Raw genomic sequence first — 21,619 nt, 5'->3', positions numbered from 1 at the left:
CCGGTATCTCCCAGAGTGCGCAAACTGATACTGATCGTCGAGGCTAATGTTCAACACTATCTCCGTAAACGATATTGCTCCGCTATGGTGCTAACGGATAGCAGTAATTCTGTAACGTCCACCCTTCTTACTACTACTGCTACTCTCTAAGGGTGACCGTTACTTAACTACTAACTCCACTTAACCGGTGTGATTGAAACCACGAGGAGTCCTTACCGAAAAATTTTGGCAGAGTCTCCCTTGTACCGGTGACCAAAATCATCAATACATGCAAATAATAAACCATCAGCCACATGCGGCTGGTATATATATTACATAACCACGCAGTAATAAGATCAAATCGTGCAAGTAATGAATAGCGGAAATAAAATAAAATACAGCTTCTTACTCCAAAATTTCCTTATCAACCTATATACAGAATTAATCTAACAAATTCTTAAACTAAGCCCCAAGGCTTCCATAGTCCTGGCATCACACACCATCCGCGCCACCTTGTCGTCTTCCTTTGCTAAATCTTTTTCTTTCCTGTATCTGCAGTAAGAGGAAATGCAATCTATAAGCAAAATGCTTAGTAAGCGCTATCTAACTCACAAAAAATCTCGATATGCTTGTACATATATCTGCAACTGAATGCTCAAAGGAAAACTACTCATGCTCATCTACTAGTAAAAGAAACAAACATATTGAAATGCTAAACATGTAAAACTACTCATGCTCTTCTAATAGCAAAGAACAGTAAACTAATCTAAATAACATGCTAGCATAAAAGAAAACTCAACTTGCTGATTTTAAAACAAAGTGAAACTTATTTCATTTGTTCTAAACTTATTCTTTATTTCACTTGTTTAAAACTTATTCTTTAATACTTTATACTTAGGTAAAACTTGTTTTACTTGTTCAAAAACTTATACTTATAATACTTCAAAATAGTAATCAACTTCTCTTCTTGGGCCTAGGCATAGTACCATCTTATGCGCGTTCCTAATAGGTTGGGGTAGTGAGCCACCAATCCTAAAAGAGCAGACCTCGGTCTACCAGGGCCAAGACCTCGGAATTGGGTACATGGATTTGTTTAACGACAACCTCGGAAGTCGGGTACTAGCCTCTTGAATAAAGTAAAATACTTGTTATCTTTATTTACTTCTTCTTTAAATGCCTTGGCATTTTAATAAGCACATTGTGTGCCGAAATCCCTAAAGTCTTGACTTTGGGATCTACTTAAGGTCTTGGCCTTTTTCTTTCTTTTCTTTATCTTTCTTATGCTTGTTAATACTTCTAAAAGAATGCTTCTTTAAAAAGAAACTGAAATGTTTAAGCAAATTCTAACTTTGAAATGCTTAAACCTAAAATCTGCCTACTATGCTAATAAAATTCTGCATATTAAGCTTAACAAAAATCCATTCTAAGATTGGAGTTCTGCATGCAACACTTATCAAAAATCTGCAAACAATACTTATGAAAGTCTGTATATCATACAAGCTTAAACTAACTCTAAAACTTGTTGGATTTAAAACCTATACAGCATGCTTCGAATTAAAAGAACTCAACTAGCTGACTTTAAACTTATGTGAAGCTTGCTGAAATAAATGGTAGCAAGGAAACATATCTAAACCTCATGTTAGAATAAAGAACCTCAAATCCATATACTTGAATGGAAGTAGCATATCTAAACTTCAAGCTCAGATTTAACATAAGCAAATTATCCAAACCTCATGCTCAGATTTAACATAAGCAAATTATCTAAACCTCATGTTCAGATAAAACATAAACAAATTATCTAAACCTCATGCTCGGATTAAAGAACCTCAAATCTGTATACTCGAATGAAAGTAGCATATCTAAATTACTCACATACTTCTCACCTGTTAAATTCATTACATCAATTCAAATCATCTTTAGTCTTAACACATGATACTCACCAAAAGAACACATTACATATGCTCATCTTCACTCTTTCATCCACACTTCTGCACCAAATCTAATAAATTCTGATTTAAGTTTCCATGACAGCAAACTAAAGGGTTAGTTCCTACCCACAGCTAATCCCCCTGTTCTGAAAATCCAAATTCCGAATTTCAATTCACATAACCGAAGCAAGCATTCACAAGTTAAACTACCGAAACAAACCCTATTTCCTTCCTTTGATATACACGGCAGTGAGTTTTAGACAATGTTCTTTACAGCCTACTAGATAAAGAAGTAAACAAGATCTGAAACCTCAATTCTCAGCAGCAAACAAGATCTTTAAGCATGTTACAACCGAACTAAAAAGGAAAGAAAACCAAGAACGATTGCTACTCTTAGAACCTCTAGCTATCCCAATGCTGTACACAAAATCTGAAAGCAAGGACAACAAAGCACACTAGCTACAGGAAACCAATAGCACAGAAAAACTGAAATCTTAAAGCATACTACAGCAGCAATGCAAAGAGAAAATAAGCATTGGTCTCTTTCTATTATAGCTACACATAATCACCTAAAGGTTAGGAACATGCACAATTTAATAAAATCTATTAGAAAGGGTGATTGCTATGTGCCACGGCAAGGGAACCAAATTATAAAACTGGGAAGTCAACTACATGCTCAATTCATTTAAATCTCTTCTCTTCTCCCTTATAAAACTCACAGTGGCAGCTTCAAACTCATTAATCTTACAGCTTATTCTGAAAGCTCAAGAGAAACTCAAATCAAACTCAGATCCTTTGAACCCCACAGCAGCAAGCCCTAAACCATAGCCCTTATAGTATAATTCGAATACTAGAAGAAACTAAACCCCTAGCAAATCCGAAAACCTAGGAAGTAATTTCCCCCTGGAACTGTGGCATGGCAGAAAACCAAAAAGGAACAGAAGCTCCACACACTAATTTTTTTTTAGACTCGCGGCAGAACCCCAAGCAACAATCTGATTCTATACAGCCTTCCAAAAGCAAAGAAAAGATTCAAAAACTCTTAGAAATCTCGAATTTCTGTACAACATTCATACAAGGAAGAAAACCAATCCCGAAACCTCAATTCACAGCAGGAAATTCTAAAGCCACAAACTCTACCGAAATCAAAGAATGAATTCGAGAGCTACCCTTACCGCAGGTGAGTAAGAGACTTACCTAGCGTTCTTGGATTTACAACCGAGAAGAGGGAGGCTCTAGGGTTCGCAGAGAAGCTTGAGTTTCGGCGGCTTCTTTGTGTTTCCGAGCTCTCCTCGTCGAGGTGGTCACGTACGGGTGAAGACTGGCTGGAAAAAGCCTTCGCCGGCCGCCGGAGAGAAGCCCTAACTCGGCTTCGCTTTCCACCCGAGAGAAGTCGCCGACGCCGCGCACGCGTGAGAGGAGAATAAAGGATTCGGGAGAAATTAGGGCTCGGGAAATTCTCAAGCCCTAAGTTCCTTTTTATAACTCTGATATTTCTATTAACTTAAGATTATTTCGCTGCCTTACTCTTTCACGAAATATCCGGGGAACAGTTGGTTGGTTGGGTTTTGACCGAGCCAAAAGCCCCGAGTTCAATTCTTGGCTGTTACCCTTTTTTCCTTCCTTTTATTTCTTTGTTATTAATTCCTATTACTTAAATAAATCTCTTCCTTTATTTGTTCAAGTGACAACTGCTAGCCCAGTTGGTTAGCCGGGTTTTGCTCGAGTCAGGGATTGCCGGTTCGAGCCTTGGCTTGGATATTATTTTGTCAAAACTTCTTTCTTTTGGTAAAAATATCAAATGACCTCCAAAAATTACATAAAAATACTCTATAAATTCCTACAAATTCATTCCCAAGATACAACGACGAACGTCTTGGAATCGTAGCACTTCGAATTCCGAGACCAGCGAACCTTCTCATAGGCTTTTTGGACTCTTAAATGCACAAAATGAGATGAATGCTCAAGAGAGAGTAAAATAGATGAATTAGATGATTCGATTGATATTTTCAGCATCTGGAGGGTTCTATTTATACCAAATGAAGAGGTTGAATGCCTTTTTGGGTGAGAGGATGTGTTTTTTGGGCTGAATCGATCTGGATCGTCCATTCTGAAGAGTTATAACCCTTCACATATCCCACTTTAATCTCATCCATCAGATCTGAAGAGTTGTGACCCACAGATCTCGCCTATTGTCATCAGCCGTCGGATCTGGATCTACTGATCCATTCGATCTGACGCTTCAGATCAAGTCTCATCCCAAGCGGTCAGATCGTGACTCTTCACGATCCAATGCTCTAGATCGCATCATAAGCGATCCATCACACCTCTTTGATCAACGGTTGCCATCCGTTTACCCAATCAACAGTCCAGTCATCTCTTCTTGCCCACGTGGATGCCACATAGGCATTGCCATGTCAGATACAAGCCTGATACGAAGTGCAAAGTGCGCCTACAAAGCGCCCATTGCGCACGTGGACACGTGGTGGGCTCACAGGTGCAAGCACCTGTTCGCCCCTGAGAAGAGAGCACTTGGTCTTTTCCTGAGTTAACTCCATTAACACAACATCATTAATAAGCAAAGAATGCACATCGAAAATTTCCGATGTGGGACTATTCTCCCATGCATTTCCTTATATATCATTAATGAATAATTAATGTTTATTTGGGCCAACTTTAAACAATTAATTTCTCATTCACTTTTAATCGGTTTTGAGCAAATTAATAGTCTAAATTTATCTACTCGAAACGTAGATTTCAATTTTGAAGTCGATTACGACTTTTATCTATTGATGGCATTCCGATTTTTCCACAAAATCATATTGATCCATTAAGGCCCCAATATCCAACAATTCAATAGTCATAGCAATGCTAATTGCCCACTTTTTATCCTATTAATGGTATCTTCATTAATCTCATTTAAAAGTTGCATATTGATACTAAATGATTGTGCCCTCTATATTATCACAAATTGTGTGTTTCATAGCTCATAAAATTAGTATTAGAATTAGATTAGCCAAATGGAAGACCATTTTTACAATCTTATTGATCAGTGGGGAAAATGTACAACACAATAATTGTGATAAAAATAAAAACAAATCAAAATAAATATTTTTAAATCATTAATTATTTTTTTTAAAAAAAATGGTTGGGGTGCTTAGGAAAATGGGAATGAAGTTAGTTATTGATAGGGGAGTTAAAATGGAAATCTGGTGTGCCCTTTGTGAAATTTAAAAATTAGATATATTTTTTAAAAAATTTGACAACTTTAAATGAGTGTCTTAGTCAATGACGCTAACTGAATTTATCATTTTTTAAAGTCAATTGACAAAATTCTAAAAAATTTAGTCTTTTTATACTCCACATACTCCGATCGTACTTCGTTAACAGTTTATAATCTTTCAAATAAATCAACACAAAAATTGTTCCCTTATTTCCAGAAGAAAATACCATTTTTGACACTGTCCATGACATCACAAAAAATTAGGATCCATCAAAGGTGAGCCATCAGATGGAGAATATTGAGCATTAGTCTCAATAGGAGTATCAACGACTCTATTATCAGTAAGACGAGCACGCTCAAACAGATCAGATATATACTTTGACTGGAATAAAAGATAACTTTTGGGGGAATAAGCGACCTCAATGCCCAGAAAGTAGCGTAGTAAATCCAAGTCTTTTATAGCAAAACAACGAGCCAACTCAAACTTCAAAAGAGTAATTCCATCAGAATCATCACCAGTAATAATCATGTCATCAACATATAATGATAAAAGAATACGACCTGTACTCATACATCTGACAAACAATGCTGAATCATGATTACTAGGATGAAAATCAAGCGAAGTAATCACTGTAGAAAACTTTTCAAACCAAACACGAGGTGCTTGTTTGAGACCGTAAAGTACTTTACGAAGCTTGCAAACTTCACTAGGTTGATGTGAAATACCAGGAGGAGGTGTCATATAAACTTCTTCATGAAGATCGCAATTTAGAAATGCATTCTTGACATCCATCTGAGATATTCTCCATCGACAAACAAAGCAACATCAATTAGGATACGAATAGTCGTCATTTTTGTAGTGGGAGCAAATGTTTCCTCATAGTCCATGTCATACTCCTGAGAATAATCTTTAGCAACAAGATGAGCTTTGTACCATTCGATAGATCCATCAGATTTAGTTTTAATCTTATATACCGAACGAGAATCAATAATGTATTTTCCTGGTGGCAACACCAGTACACCATCTTGCAGTTTTCAGATAGGATCAGGTATCAAATCTCATGTATGAGACTGATGCAAAGCAATTAGTTCTTCAGCTATATCACTATACCAAAGTGGGTTACAAACAGCTTCTCTATAGGATATAGGCTCAGAAAGACAATAAATAAATGCAACAAATGAAGTAAAAGAACGAGAATAACAAGATTAAGTAAATCTAGTAGTTTAGTAAACTTACAAACATGAATGGATTGATGACGGTGGAGAGAAGGATCATCCACAACCTCAGGAGATAATTGGATAGTGGCAGAAGGAGGAACATATGGAGCGGATATCTCAGGAACCAAAGTACCAAATTTAGTTGAACTACCAGTAGGATTTGTGGGTGAATCTTCCTCAGTATCGATATTGAAAGGATCAATACAAAACAGATATGACTTTGTCATATTATACGAATTAGCTAGAATAGAAAAGAATGAAATATGTTTAAGAAACACAACATGACTAGAGACATACAATTTTTGACTAACGGGATTAAAACAACAATATCCTTGTTGACTAACATCATAACCCAGAAAGATACAAAGAGCAGACCAAGAAGCTAACTTATCACTCTCTACATGTGGAAAAATGAAAAAGCAAGTACAACCAAAAACACGCAAAGAGGAATAGACAGGGGCATACCCATACAATTTTTCAAAAGGTGACAAACCTAAATTGTGTGAGGTTGGAATTCTATTAATAACATGAGTAGCAGTAAGGATTGCTTTCCCCCAAAAGGCACTAGGAACACTGACAGATAATAAAAATGAACAGGATGTTTCAACAAGATGCCTATGTTTTCGTTCAGCCACACAATTTTGTCCAGGAGTATTTGTACACGAGGTTTGATAAATAGTACCATTTGAAGCAAGTAAATGTGAAAATTGCTTCGAAGTATATTCACCCCCCAAATCACAACGAAAATATTTTATGATACTAGAATGTTGAGTTTTCACAAGAGCTCTAAAGTTGTTGAAAACTGTAAGATAATCAGACTTATGTTTCATAAGATAGACTCAAGAGTAACGAATGTAATCATTAATAAACGAAACATAATACCTTGACCCACCCTTTTTGTAGAAATAGGAGAGGGTCTCCACACATCAGAATGGATAAGATCAAATGGGGCAGAAGAAAAAGAAAGACTTTTAGAAAATGGTAAGGCAGAAAATTTGGTCAGTTTACAACCACTACAATAAAAAATATCATAACTTTTTAAAGATCCTAATACTCCTATAGAAGTTAAAAACTATAAACGAGATGCTGAAACATGACCTAAACGAGAGTGTCATAAATAAAAATTAAAAGATGAACGACTCGGATGAAAAGATGATAAATCTACACTCGAAACTACAACTTCTGGTAATTTGTGTTCATCTAAAACATAGAGTCCTCCTTTCCTATAGTATGACCGAATCATTCTTTGAGATTACGGGTCATGAACAGAACAATTGGATGAAGAAAAAGAGACTAGGTATCTAGACTGACATAATTGACTAATAGAAAGAAGATTTAAAGTAAGATTCGAAATATAATAAATATTAGTAAGAAATAAGTAAGATGTAACAATTAAACCAATACCTACTAATGGCATAGGAGTACCATCAGCAGTCACAATATATGTAGATGAACTGAGAGAAAAAAAAATAAAAGATGATAAATTAGATGACATATGATGGGAGGCACAGAGTCCAAAATCCATAAGGATAAAGATATACCTGAAATACTAGATGATGACAAATCTATATAACAGAAAGCAGACATGGCAGAGGGCCATAAAGCAAGGAACTGTTGAAACTGCTCTAACATGTCGACACCATAATCCATAGAAAAGAGCGTTGGTGCTGAAATCGACAACACAGGGCGTCAACGTCGAAATCGACAACACAGGGCGTCAACGTCGAAATTGGCAGCACAAGGCGTTGGCACCGAAATCAGTAGAAAAGGATGTCGGCACTGAAATCGATAGCAATAGTAGAAGACGACGACGGCAACATGAAGCAATAATAGGAGGCGGTAGAAAAAATTAGGTCAGAGAGATAACCACTCTGATACCATATAGGAATTAAGAAAAGGAAAAAGATAGCTATATTATTGAATCTACAATTCATTGTCAGAAATACATAATATAAATCTTTATATAGTTTAAGAAACCCTAAACCCTAATAAAAAAGAGAAAAAATCTAAATTGCCCTAAAAAGGTATAAAAAAACAAATATATATAATTTAACAACCTTGACATCACCAACCCTATCGTCCTCTCATGTTCTTCGAGATCACATCCGCCCTCACCTCGTCCTCCTCCACATCACCAACCCTTGTTAGAGTGTATACTAAAAGCCTAGCTTTTGGTATAAATATTTATCTAGAAATAAGAATCACATTGGTCAAATGTCTACATTTATGATAAATGTAGTTGTTTAATTAATTTATATTGTAAATCACATGATGTGTGGTGTCACACACAGAGGATCATGTTATCAGTACCTTATAAATTATAAACAGTAGCTCACGACCATAATGGAAAGGAACAAACCATTGGAAGGTCGTAGTGTAATTAGGTATTAGTTTATCTTAACTATATAATTACACTAGTACACTTAGAGTGTATTGAGTAGGACCATTAGAGGTCGTTTCTTTTATACTGACTTTATAAAGAAACAAAGACCTCAGTTATTATGGAAGTGTGTGCTCTTAATCCTAATATAATAACAAGCACATATATTTGATATTTATTTCTTTAATTTATCAATGGGTGAGATTTAGTTCGATGAATCAATAAGCCCGATAAGTTAGGAAATGATATCACTTATAGTGTGTGTTGTTGATTATAGAAGGAAACTGTGTCCTAGTAATCTAGGTTGAGAATGTCCCCAAGAGGAGCTCATAAGGATTGTCATGTTAAACCCTGCAGGTGGACTTAGTCCGACATGACGATGAAGTTGAGTGGTACTACTCTTGGAGCTAGATATTAATTAAGTAAGTTGTCAGTAACTTACTTAATTAGTGGACATTTGTTATCTTAAACACAGGGAGACTAACACACTCATAATAAGAAGGAGCCCAAAATGTAATTTGGGATTGGTGCGGTAGTTCAATAATAGTTCTCTAGTGGAATGAATTATTATTGATAAAATTACATTGTGTGTTCGGGGCAAACACGGGATGCTTAATTTTATCGGGAGACCAAAACCAATTCCTCCTCTCGGTCCCTATCGTAGCCTCTAGTATATAGAGATTTATACCCACCGCATACCCACCTTCTTACCCATCCAATGGGGCCGGCCAACCTAGCTTGGAACCCAAGCTAGGGTCGGCCAAGACCAAGTGGATGAGCCATGAAGGTGGCCGGCCAAAAGCTTGGGTCCCAAGCTTAGGTGGCCGGCCACTAGAATATTAAAAAGGATTTTTATTAAAATTATTTCTTATGTGGATATCATGATTTTAAAAGAGAGTTAAAAAAAATTAAAATTTCCTTTTATAACTTTCTACAAAAGATTAAGAGAAGAGATTAATCTCTTTCCTTATTTGTAGTTTAAAAGGATAGTTTTAATTTTTGGTAAAAACTTTACTTATTTGTAAATCATCTACATGATTAAAAGAGAGTTTAAAATTTGAAATCTTTCCTTATTTGTTGATTAAAGGAGGATTTTAAATTTTAAGAAAACTTTCCTTTTTAAATATGTTCATGATTTAAAAGGGAGTTTAAAAATTAAATATTCTCTTTTATAAGTTTCTACAAAAGATTAAGAAAAGATTTGATATCTTTCCTTATTTGTAGATTGAAAGAGATTTTAATTTTTAGAGATAACTTTCTTTTTATCCACATGTTTAAAAGATAGATTTTAATTTATTAAATTTCCTTTTTATAAACCAATCATGAAGGGATAAAATTATTGGAGAAATTTTATAAATTTCTAGAAACAAATTAGGAAGTTTTAATTCTTGTTTAATTAAAACTCTCCTTGATTTGAGGAAATAAGTGGCCGGCCATGTTTTAGTGAGAAGAAAAATTATTTTAATTAAAATAAATTTTTCCTTTTCATTGCAAAAGAATTAAGGAAGTTTTTATTAAAATTTCCTTATTTGCCAAGACCAAGGATTATAAAAGAGGAGGTAGAGGAGCCTTCATGGGTGAACAACCTCTATTATTTTCTCCTTCTTTTCTTCTTTGGTGTGGCCGGCCTCCTTCCTTTCTCTTCTCTCCATCTTGTGGCCGGACCTCTCTTCCTCCTTGAAGATCAAGTGGTGGCCGGATTTTAGCTTGGAGAAGAAGGAGAGAAAGCTTACATCCCTTGGAGCTTGATTGGTGGAAAAAGATCTTCATCTCTTGGAATCATAGTGCTTGGCCGAAACTTGAAGAAAGGAGAAGAAGGTGCTTTGGTGGTTTCTCATCTCGGAAGATCGTTGCCCACACAACGTCCGAGGTTAGAAGAGGAATACGGTAGAAGATCAAGAGGTCTTTCTAAAAGGTATAACTAGTAATTTTTCTTTCCGCATCATACTAGTTATTTTTGGAAATAATACCAAATACAAGAGGCATGCAATTCTATTATTTCGAATATGTTTTTCGATGTTGTGTTCTTTTGTTTTCTTTTTCCTTGTGATTTGATTGTTCTTTTCGGTTAACCTAAAGTTATTTTAGGAAATTAAATATTAGCTTTCCATAAAAGGTTTTGTCTAGTCGGTGGTGGTTGCTCCCATATCCAAGAAGGTCATGTGCCTCGCCACGTCAGTACTGGGAACCAATTATGGAAATTAATATTTAATGGAATTAATAACTTAAGGTGATTTGGGTCGAACGTGTTAAGTTCCGCAGGAGACCCAAGTCAAAACCTAAAAGAACGAATAGATTAAGTTTTGGATCAAACGTGTTAAGTTCCGCAGGCGATCCAAAATTTAATTTAAAAGAACACATGGTAGCTAGGAAAAGGTTCAGACCTTTGTACAAAATTTTTGTACAGTGGAACCTCTAGGCTTTCCGAGTAGCAACCATCAATTGGTATCAGAGCTAGGGTTTTGCCTCTGTGTATTTGGTATTAGTTTAATTATGCACATGTCATACATAATTTAGGCAGGTTAATAGTAGGATGTGCTAACTTTGTGGATGCAGGATCCAACTATTATGGCTTTTAGTTATTATGTGTGTGATTGGACCCTTGGACATGTCAAGGGCATTTATCCGTGTGTGCATGATTGTATTAAAATACAGCAGGAGCTGTATTTAGTTTTTTTAGAATTTTATTTTTGATCTAGATACATGTACATTCCTTTTATGGAATATAGGATCAAAATGTAAAATTCTATTTATGTCACGGATCGAATCTTGCAAAGCGTGGAACCTTCTAAGGACCAGAGGCGCAGCGGAACTAGGAGCAAGATGGCTGCCAGCTAGACCCGGTGGCGGTGGCCAAATATGGCAGCAGCTTGGGATGACAACACACGGAGGATAACTAGAGATAAAAGCCATAATAGTTGAAAATTAGATTTTCTATTTATTGCTTTTATATTGTCTGTGTGCATGTTAGTATACATGACTAGTAGGCTAGCATAGTTAAAATTCCTCGTTTATAAATAACTAAGTGGGAGAGGATTTTAAATAAATCTCATGGTCTCCATTCTTGGTTTGTAAGTGATGCAAACAAGCTTGCGTTGGCTCGAGTGCCTTCCTCCATGCGGATGAGCTTGTTTGTGGATCACTAGAACGGACTTCCATTTTGGATGACTATAGGAAGTTAATTAAGGGCGTGTGATCTCCCCAACGGAAGGGCATAATCTTATTAATGGACTTAGTGTCAAGTAATGGTATACACTTAGACACATCTAATAGTATCCTCCCATCGGAGTCATTGCTATTATTTGTGTGACCAAATGAAACCAACTATTAATTTGTCATAAAACTAGGTTGACAAGATAATAAAATTAAAGGGTTAAAACCCCTCTTACAAATGATTGATTTTGTATACGTCCACACTAACGTGGCATACAAAATTAACGGTGTTTGAGATAATTTTATTTGTCATAAAGATACATTGACAAGATAGTTAATGGGTAAAACCCTCCTTTTACAAATGTTGAATTTGTATACGTCCACACTAACGTGGCATGCAAAATTCACGGTGTTTGAGGTGTTGGTGAATTTAAATAATATTATTTGAGGAATCAATATTTTATTTTAAATTCAAAAAGTTTTGACCAAATATTTGATCAAAGACAGATCAACTATTAATTTTATTCGTCAAAAAGTAAAGTTGACGAGATAATAAAATTAAAATCTCCCCTTTGATTTTGTATACGTCCACACTATCGTGGCATACAAAATTCATGGGAATTTTAAAGAATTGATCTTGACCAAATATTTTTGTGATTCTTAGGATTTAAAATGTTTGTCAATTCCCTAGTTGTTATACTATAGAAAAGACTTAGTAGTCCAAATTGTAATGATTGGAAATAGGACTTGGACATTAAGGTAGACTGTCTTCTTAGAACTAAGAACAATATAGGTGTATTTAATTCATTAGTTGAAACATGTTTAGTGGTGTTATCTACCAGAACCTGGAGTGTAGATACAGATGCCATCAATCATGTCCGCAATTCATTGCAGGTTCCAGGAAATCCGGCAACTAAATGAAAATTAAAACACCGTTCACATGGGCACTACTGTAAAAATGGTAGCTGTTGCAGTGGGAGATGTTTATCCTTTGATAAGAATAAAATATGGATTATAAGTAATTGTCTTTACGTACCAAGTTTAGAAAGAACCTGATTTCAGTTTCTAAACTATTATAGAATAGATATTGTGTCTATTTTGATAACAAAGTTGTTATCAAGAAAAATAGGGAAGTTATCTATTCTGATGGTTGACAATTTATAATCCAATAACTCCCACGATGCAACAAATGGAAATTAGTAACACATCTTCTAATTTTAAGAGAAAGCAACCTTCGGAAATGAACCAATTATATCTTTGGCATCTAAAGCTAGGTTATATTAACTTAAGTAGGATTCATTGGTAGCTGATGAACTTTTGTGTTCATTAGTAGTGGAAATCTTTCCAACCTACGAGTCTTACTTGAAAGGAAAAATAACCAAGAAGCTTTTAAGTCTAAGGGGTATGGAGTCAAAGATATATTGGAATTGGTTCATTCTAATTTGTGTGATCCTATGACAATCCAGACAAGAGGTAGTATCGAATATTTCGTCTATTTTATAGACAACTATTCAAGATACAAATACATTTACTTAATGTGCCGCAAGACTAAGTGCTTTGATTAGTTCAAAGAGTACAAGGCTGATGCGGAGAAATGTTAAAGTAAAAAGTCACTATGGAAGATCGTAGTGGCAAGTACCTCTTGAGAGATTTTAGGAGTCACTTATCAGAAGTTGGATTTCAATCCCAACTAACTGCATCTGGTACACCCCAACAGAATGGTGTAGTAGAAAGAAGGTATAGGACTCTTATGGAATAATTAGATAGATGATGAGTTATTCAGAAAATTACCAAATTTGTTTTAAGGATATGCTCTGGAAACGGAAGTGAACGTAGTACCTTCCAAAGTCATAACTCTCTACTCATATAGAATTGCTGAATAGGCGTAAGCCTATTTTGAAGCATATTCGGATTCGGGTAATCCAGCACATATGTTAAAGAGAGATAATGATAAGTTGGATAGGAGTTCACTTGTTTGTAAGTTATCCTAGATAAACAAAAGTAGGTTTATAGTCTTAAAAATCAGAAGGTCATTGTTAGCATCAATGACTGATTTTTAGAAAAGGACTATATAATGAACCACGTGCTCATAAGTAAATTTGTTCTTAAGGAAATAATAAAAGACATGTCTAATCTAGTACCAACTGTACAAGATGAGATATCACAAGAAAACTGCAACACGTATCACAAATGATACACAATTGCAGAAAATGCCTTGTCGTAGTGGGAGGGTTGTTAAGCAACCTTAAAAGATTCATGTTTTGGGAGAGTTTTTGGACTCGATCCGTGAAGGACATAAACCTGATCTCCGGACATATGACGAAGCACTCCAAGATAAATATGCAACATCTTGGCAAAGAGTAATGAATAATAGAATTAGAATATATGTATTCTAATAAAATCTGGAAGCTTGCAGAACCACCAAATGGTGTAAAAGCCTTTGGGTGTAAAAGGTCTATAATAGGAAAAGAGGGATAGACAGGAAGGTAGAAACCTTCAAAGCAAGGCTTGATGAAAAAGGAAACTTTTTTCACTGGTAGCCATGCTTAACTCTATCCGGATTCTTTTATCTATTTGGCAAGTGGATGTCAAGACAGCATTCCTTAATGGAAGTCTTGAAGAAAGCATCCATATAAAGCAACCAGAAGGGTTCATTGCAAAGGGCTAAGAGCATCTTGTGTAAAGCTCAATTAGTCTATGGACTGAGGCAAAGCTTTAAGGTCTTGGAACATTCGGTTTATCAAAGTGATTCAGATCTATGGATTTATTTAGTAACCGGATAAGTCTTATGTATACAAAAGGTGTGATGGAAGCGTGGTGGTATTTCTTGTACTATACGTAGATAACATTTTTGGTAGTTGGAAACAATATCAAAATGTTGTCAGAAGTAAGGGTATGGTTGTCCAAACAATTCGATATAAAGGACTTGGGAGAATGTATATATTCTTGAGATCAAAGTAATAAGGGATCGCAAGAAAAGAATATTTTACTTATCCCAAGCTTCATACATCGGAAAAATCCCTGCTCGTTTTAAAGCATGCAAAACTCCAAGAAAGGTTTCTTACCTTTTCAGGATGGAGTAACTTTATCTAAAGATATGTCTCTGTAGACATTAAAGGAGATAAAGGAAATAAAGGCAGTTCTTTATGCTTCGGCTGTCGGAAGCCTAATGAATGCTATGCACGAGATAAGAAATCTGTTTTGCCAAGGGCATAGTTGGCAGATATCAAAGTAACTTTGGACAAGGACAGTGGACTGCAGTAAAGCATATATTAAAGTACCTTAGAGGCGCTAGAGATTATATGCTAGCTTACAAGGCAGTTAATTTGGTCCTTGTGGGTTGCATGGATTTTGACTTCCAATCGGATAGGGACAATAATAAGTCAACCTCGGGGTTTTGTGTTTACTTTAGGAAGTAAAGTCATAACTATGGAAGAGTGATAAGCATAGGTGTTTTTCTAGACTCCACCATAGAAGCTTAGTATATGGCAAGCCTCTGAGGAAACCATAAAAGTTGAATGACTTAATTACCTCAAGATAGACTTAGATATGATTTCTGGTTTGTCCAAAAATTATTACAATTTATTGTAATAATATTGGTGCAGTAGCAAACTCGAAGAAATCATAAGTCTATAAAGGCAAGTAAACACAATAGAGCGCAAGTACCACCCAATACGAGAAATCGTATAAACGAGGAGAAGTTGTTGCTGCCTAGAATGCATCAGATGATGACCTATAGATCTTTTCACTAAGGTCCTTAAGGCGAGAGCTTTTTGATGGACGTGTTGAAGGGTTGGAAATCAGATGAATGGCAGCAGATATGGCAGCTTAGTCTTTTAGTATAAGTGGGAAATTGTTAGAGTGTATACTAAAAGCCTAGCTTTTGGTATAAATATTTATCTAGAAATAAGAATCACATTGGTCAAATGTCTACATTTATGATAAATGTAGTTGTTTAATTAATTTATATTGTAGATAACATGGTGTGTGGTGTCACACACAGAGGATCATGTTATCAGTACCTTATAAATTATAAACAGTAGCTCACGACCATAATGGAAAGGAACAAACCATTGGAAGGTCGTAGTGTAATTAGGTATTAGTTTATCTTAACTATATAATTACACTAGTACACTTAGAGTGTATTGAGTAGGACCATTAGAGGTCGTTTCTTTTATACTGACTTTATAAAGAAACAAAGACCTCAGTTATTATGGAAGTGTGTGCTCTTAATCCTAATATAATAACAAGCACATATATTTGATATTTATTTCTTTAATTTATCAATGGGTGAGATTTAGTTCGATGAATCAATAAGCCCGATAAGTTGGGAAATGATATCACTTATAGTGTGTGTTGTTGATTATAGAAGAAACTGTGTCCTAGTAATCTAGGTTGAGAATGTCCCCAAGAGGAGCTCATAAGGATTGTCATGTTAAACCCTGCAGGTGGACTTAGTCCGACATGATGATGAAGTTGAGTGGTACTACTCTTGGAGCTAGATATTAATTAAGTGAGTTGTCAGTAACTTACTTAATTAGTGGACATTTGTTATCTTAAACACAGGGAGACTAACACACTCATAATAAGAAGGAGCCCAAAATGTAATTTGGGATTGGTGCGGTAGTTCAATAATAGTTCTCTAGTGGAATGAATTATTATTGATAAAATTAAGTTGTGTGTTCGGGGCAAACACGGGATGCTTAATTTTATCGGGAGACCAAAACCAATTCCTCCTCTCGGTCCCTATCGTAGCCTCTAGTATATAGAGATTTATACCCACCGCATACCCACCTTCTTACCCATCCAATGGGGCCGGCCAAGCTAGCTTGGAACCCAAGCTAGGGCCGGCCAAGACCAAGTGGATGAGCCATGAAGGTGGCCGGCCAAAAGCTTGGGTCCCAAGCTTAGGTAGCCGGCCATTAGAATATTAAAAAGGATTTTTATTAAAATTATTTCTTATGTGGATATCATGATTTTAAAAGAGAGTTAAAAAAATTAAAATTTCCTTTTATAACTTTCTACAAAAGATTAAGAGAAGAGATTAATCTCTTTCCTTATTTGTAGTTTAAAAGGATGGTTTTAATTTTTGGTAAAAACTTTCCTTATTTGTAAATCATCTACATGATTAAAAGAGAGTTTAAAATTTGAAATCTTTCCTTATTTGTTGATTAAAGGAGGATTTTAAATTTTAAGAAAACTTTCCTTTTTAAACATATTCATGATTTAAAAGAGAGTTTAAAAATTAAATATTCTCTTTTATAAGTTTCTACAAAAGATTAAGAAAAGATTTGATATCTTTCCTTATTTGTAGATTGAAAGAGATTTTAATTTTTAGAGATAACTTTCTTTTTATCCACATGTTTAAAAGATAGATTTTAATTTATTAAATTTCCTTTTTATAAACCAATCATGAAGGGATAAAATTATTGGAGAAATTTTATAAATTTCTGGAAACAAATTAGGAAGTTTTAATTCTTGTTTAATTAAAACTCTCCTTGATTTGAGGAAATAAGTGGCCGGCTATGTTTTAGTGAGAATAAAAATTATTTTAATTAAAATAAATTTTTCCTTTTCATGGCAAAAGAATTAAGGAAGTTTTTATTAAAATTTCCTTATTTGCCAAGACCAAGGATTATAAAAGAGGAGGTAGAGGAGCCTTCATGGGTGAACAACCTCTATTATTTTCTCCTTCTTTTCTTCCTTGGTGTGGCCGGCCTCCTTCCTTTCTCTTCTCTCCATCTTGTGGCCGGACCTCTCTTCCTCCTTGAAGATCAAGTGGTGGCCGGATTTTAGCTTGGAGAAGAAGGAGAGAAAGCTTACATCCCTTGGAGCTTGATTGGTGGAAAAAGATCTTCATCTCTTGGAATCATAGTGCTTGGCCGAAACTTGAAGAAAGGAGAAGAAGGTGCTTTGGTGGTTTCTCATCTCGGAAGATCGTTGCCCACACAACGTCCGAGGTTAGAAGAGGAATACGGTAGAAGATCAAGAGGTCTTTCTAAAAGGTATAACTAGTAATTTTTCTTTCCGCATCATACTAGTTATTTTTGGAAATAATACCAAATACAAGAGGCATGCGATTCTATTATTTCGAATATGTTTTTCGATGTTGTGTTCTTTTGTTTTCTTTTTCCTTGTGATTTGATTGTTCTTTTCGGTTAACCTAAAGTTATTTTAGGAAATTAAATATTAGCTTTCCATAAAAGGTTTTGTCTAGTCGGTGGTGGTTGCTCCCATATCCAAGAAGGTCATGTGCCTCGCCACGTCAGTACTGGGAACCAATTATGGAAATTAATATTTAATGGAATTAATAACTTAAGGTGATTTGGGTCGAACGTGTTAAGTTCCGCAGGAGACCCAAGTCAAAACCTAAAAGAACGAATAGATTAAGTTTTGGATCAAACGTGTTAAGTTCCGCAGGCGATCCAAAATTTAATTTAAAAGAACACATGGTAGCTAGGAAAAGGTTCAGACCTTTGTACAAAATTTTTGTACAGTGGAACCTCTAGGCTTTCCGAGTAGCAACCAACAACCCTATCGTCCTATCATGTTCTTTGAGATCACATCTGCCCTTGCCTTGTCCTCCTCTTGTAGAGAAAATAAAAAGAGAAATCGAACCAAGAGAAATGACCTTCTTTAGATTTTACTGAAAATAAAAGTTTTATTCAATAACAAAATATAATTTAAAAAAAATAAACAGCGCGTTTATATATATAAAAAACTTAATTTATAAAATAAAATATCCTAAATATTAATGTAAAATACCAGAAAAATGACGAATAAGGATAAGAGAATTTTCTGGAATTTTTAGAAATTTTTCTGGAATTTTTCGGAGCTCGTATGACTCAGGTTACGGGGTTAAAACGTGGTCCGGAAAAGCCTGTTTAGGCTACCTCACTGAACGAGGAAAAGTTTTATTTCTTTCCCTATTTTTATTTTCTTTTTATTCTTCTTCCCCGCCGAACTACTCCCCGACAGTTTCATTTCTCCCCTTATTTCTTCCCCTTTTCTCCCGACGCCGATCCCACCCTTTCCTCTTTCTCTCGGCGCCGACCACCATGAGTTCACCGCCAACAGCAGCCCTTCCCTCTGCCGTTGCCTCGTCGCCGCAGAGATCTCAGTCTACCGCCGGCCTCTCCTTCTCTTCCTCTCTCGAGTGTCGGCCGCCGGCAAGTATCCCGTGCCCTAGCGACCCGCGGCTCCCACACCCTCTCGAGACATCGCCGGCCACTGGAATCCAGCGCCGCTGCTATGCCCTAAGTCCTCGTACTCCACTGCCGCCGCCGATCGGTCGGCACAGCTCAGAGCCGCTTGCCACAGGAACCCTAATGTCAACTCCTCCCTCTCCTCTTATGGTCGCAGGCATTTGGAGATCGCCGGGAATCTAGCATCCGAGTCTTCTTCTTGTGGTGTTGCCCTAGATCGACGCCCAACGTGAGAGGTACATTTTCATGCCCTAGCTTCTGTCCACTCTCCGACACCACCAGTGAGACGCTCCAACACCTGCATCTTCGCCGGGTGTTGTGGTCGCCGGAGAAGGATCGACGCTAGAACTACTTCCTCATGATCTGATTTGTAAGTGCTAGGTGGGTGGTTTTCAGCAAATATGATCCATTTAGTAGCATTATGGACCTGTTGAATACCGATAAACAAGTGATGATTTTAGGTATTTGGTTTTGGAAGACAACAGTTATCTTCGAGTGAGTCAACAACGAAGTCGACTGGATTTGGGTGAGTTCTTATGAATTGATCTAGATTAAGTTGTTGTGATTGACTATGCTTTATAGCAACTCCTAATTGGATTGGATTAGTTGATTCAGAGTTATTATGTTAGCAGGACTTGGATTCGGGACGAGGGTCTCGACAAGAGATTAGTTTGACACGATCTACATCTAAAGGCGGGTACCTCTTGACTTATCTTTTATGATATTGTCTTTGGATATGCATAGTATTTTATAACTACAAGCAATGAACATGTTTGTCTTTGGTATGTCACTGTTTGATATCCATAGTATGTTAGGTTTATCGCCTGTGACGTATCCGTGCTTATATCATGTGATTTATTGCCATGAGTACTGTATTACCATGAGTATCTTAGTTTCTAGAATAAGTGACAGACTATGTTTTACTGAGGTTAGGACTAGGTTCTGGACTTTTGGTTTCAGTCATGTGTATCGAGATTATCTTATACTTAGGTTTTATGCCATGACTAGCTTGTGTACCTCTATTTGTATATCATATATGATTCGTGTACCTAGACCTTGATTCTTGATATCTGCATATTGTTGGTACATAGGTTATGGAAGGAGATATATTTAGGATCTAGGTTGCTATACCATAGAGGACCTGTATGCCCTAGATCCGTGGATTGACCTACTGATATTGTGGTACCCATATTATGTATATATGGATTTTTCTATGCTGATCAGGATATTCCATACTTATTATGTTCAGGACATAGGTTTTTGATATTCTATCTGACCTGTGTATTCTATATTTTGGTATGTGACCATCGCTTTTACAGTACCCATTTTGTATATATGGATATGGTTATGTTGATCAGTTTTTGTTATGCATAGTGACATGCATCATGATTGCATGCTGTGCGATTGTCTGCTCCACTATGGTTGAGTCAATCGCCAGTTACATGTACTGCACACACCCCCACTCATGGTTTAGTGGTATATCAGGCAGGTGTGTGGCGGTTCTGCTGTTTGTGTCATGACCCAGAGTAGTCCCTGTCCGCTCTGTTTGGCTCCACTGGCATTTAGTGTAGCAGCGTAGTAGCCGGCAGACGGTGGACTCTGTTTGGCTCCGTTGGTCAGGTGACTCAGCGTGGTAGCCGGCAGAGATACCTCCCCGTCATCGTGTACCGGGAGTTGAGAGCATTGAGCTCCCCCATTTATGATTTGGGGTCACAGGACAGGAGTACTCCGACAGCATCCCGTCCACTCGGTCACTCATCAGGAGCAGTGACGACAGAGTGCACGGTTGTCATAGCCCTACCCACTCGGTCTCGCCATTTGTGTGTGAGAGGACTGACTGGCGTCAGGGGTGACCAGGACGCATCATTAGCATCATATGCATTGATGTATTTATATTATTATGATTGTGTTTGCTGCATTTGGTTGCTGCATTTTGGTTGGATGCATACCTTTGACCTGCATACAGGATTATTGACACTTTCGGTTTGACGACCCTTTTGTCTGGATAGGAGTTCCTGGTGAGTACAGCTTCCTCATTTGGTACAGCCGAGTGGGCTGCTTTACTTTTAACTGCGTGGTTGTGTCAGCCAGAGGCTGAATTTGATATTAACTGCGTGGTGTTTGTTTTCTTTTATTGTTATGATTCCAGTCGCATGTGGCTGAGGTATATTATGCCTGTAGAAGTGCTCCAGATTGTCACCCGTACAGGGGAGGTGCTGCCGAAATTTCTTCGGACAGAGACTCCTCTGGGGCGTGACAATTTAGTGGTATCAGAGCAGGTATACGATACTTGCTATGTGTTTTGGATTTTCGAGATTTATCTGATACCAATTTATTTGGTATCAGAGATCGGCTTACTAGTCTTATTTTTCTGTGTTTCGGATTTTGTGTTTTAGTCTTATCGATGTGACTTTTCGGGTTTTTGGGACCTGGCAGCAACAGGACATCTTCAAGCTATAGGAGGTATGTTGGTATATATTATCCTACCTTTTTGGTTAGTATATGCACTGTTGACTATTATAGTTTATGACAT

General features: G+C 36.6%; 1 protein-coding gene across 1 annotated transcript in view; it reads right to left on the bottom strand.

Annotated features, from left to right (window-relative positions):
• Positions 1-471: 471 nt before the first annotated feature.
• Positions 472-21,619, bottom strand: part of LOC122023977 (putative disease resistance protein RGA1) — a 33,212-nt gene continuing 12,064 nt past the window's right edge. The window contains exon 3 of the mRNA XM_042582445.1: positions 472-531. The gene's annotated coding sequence lies outside the window, so the exon portion shown is untranslated. The remainder of the gene's footprint in view (positions 532-21,619) is intronic.

Source organism: Zingiber officinale, chromosome 9B (assembly GCF_018446385.1).
Source record: "Zingiber officinale cultivar Zhangliang chromosome 9B, Zo_v1.1, whole genome shotgun sequence".
NCBI classification, from domain to species: Eukaryota; Viridiplantae; Streptophyta; class Magnoliopsida; order Zingiberales; family Zingiberaceae; genus Zingiber; species Zingiber officinale.
The sequence above is the reverse complement of the archived record's forward strand: the minus strand, read 5'-3'. Positions and strand labels throughout refer to the sequence as shown.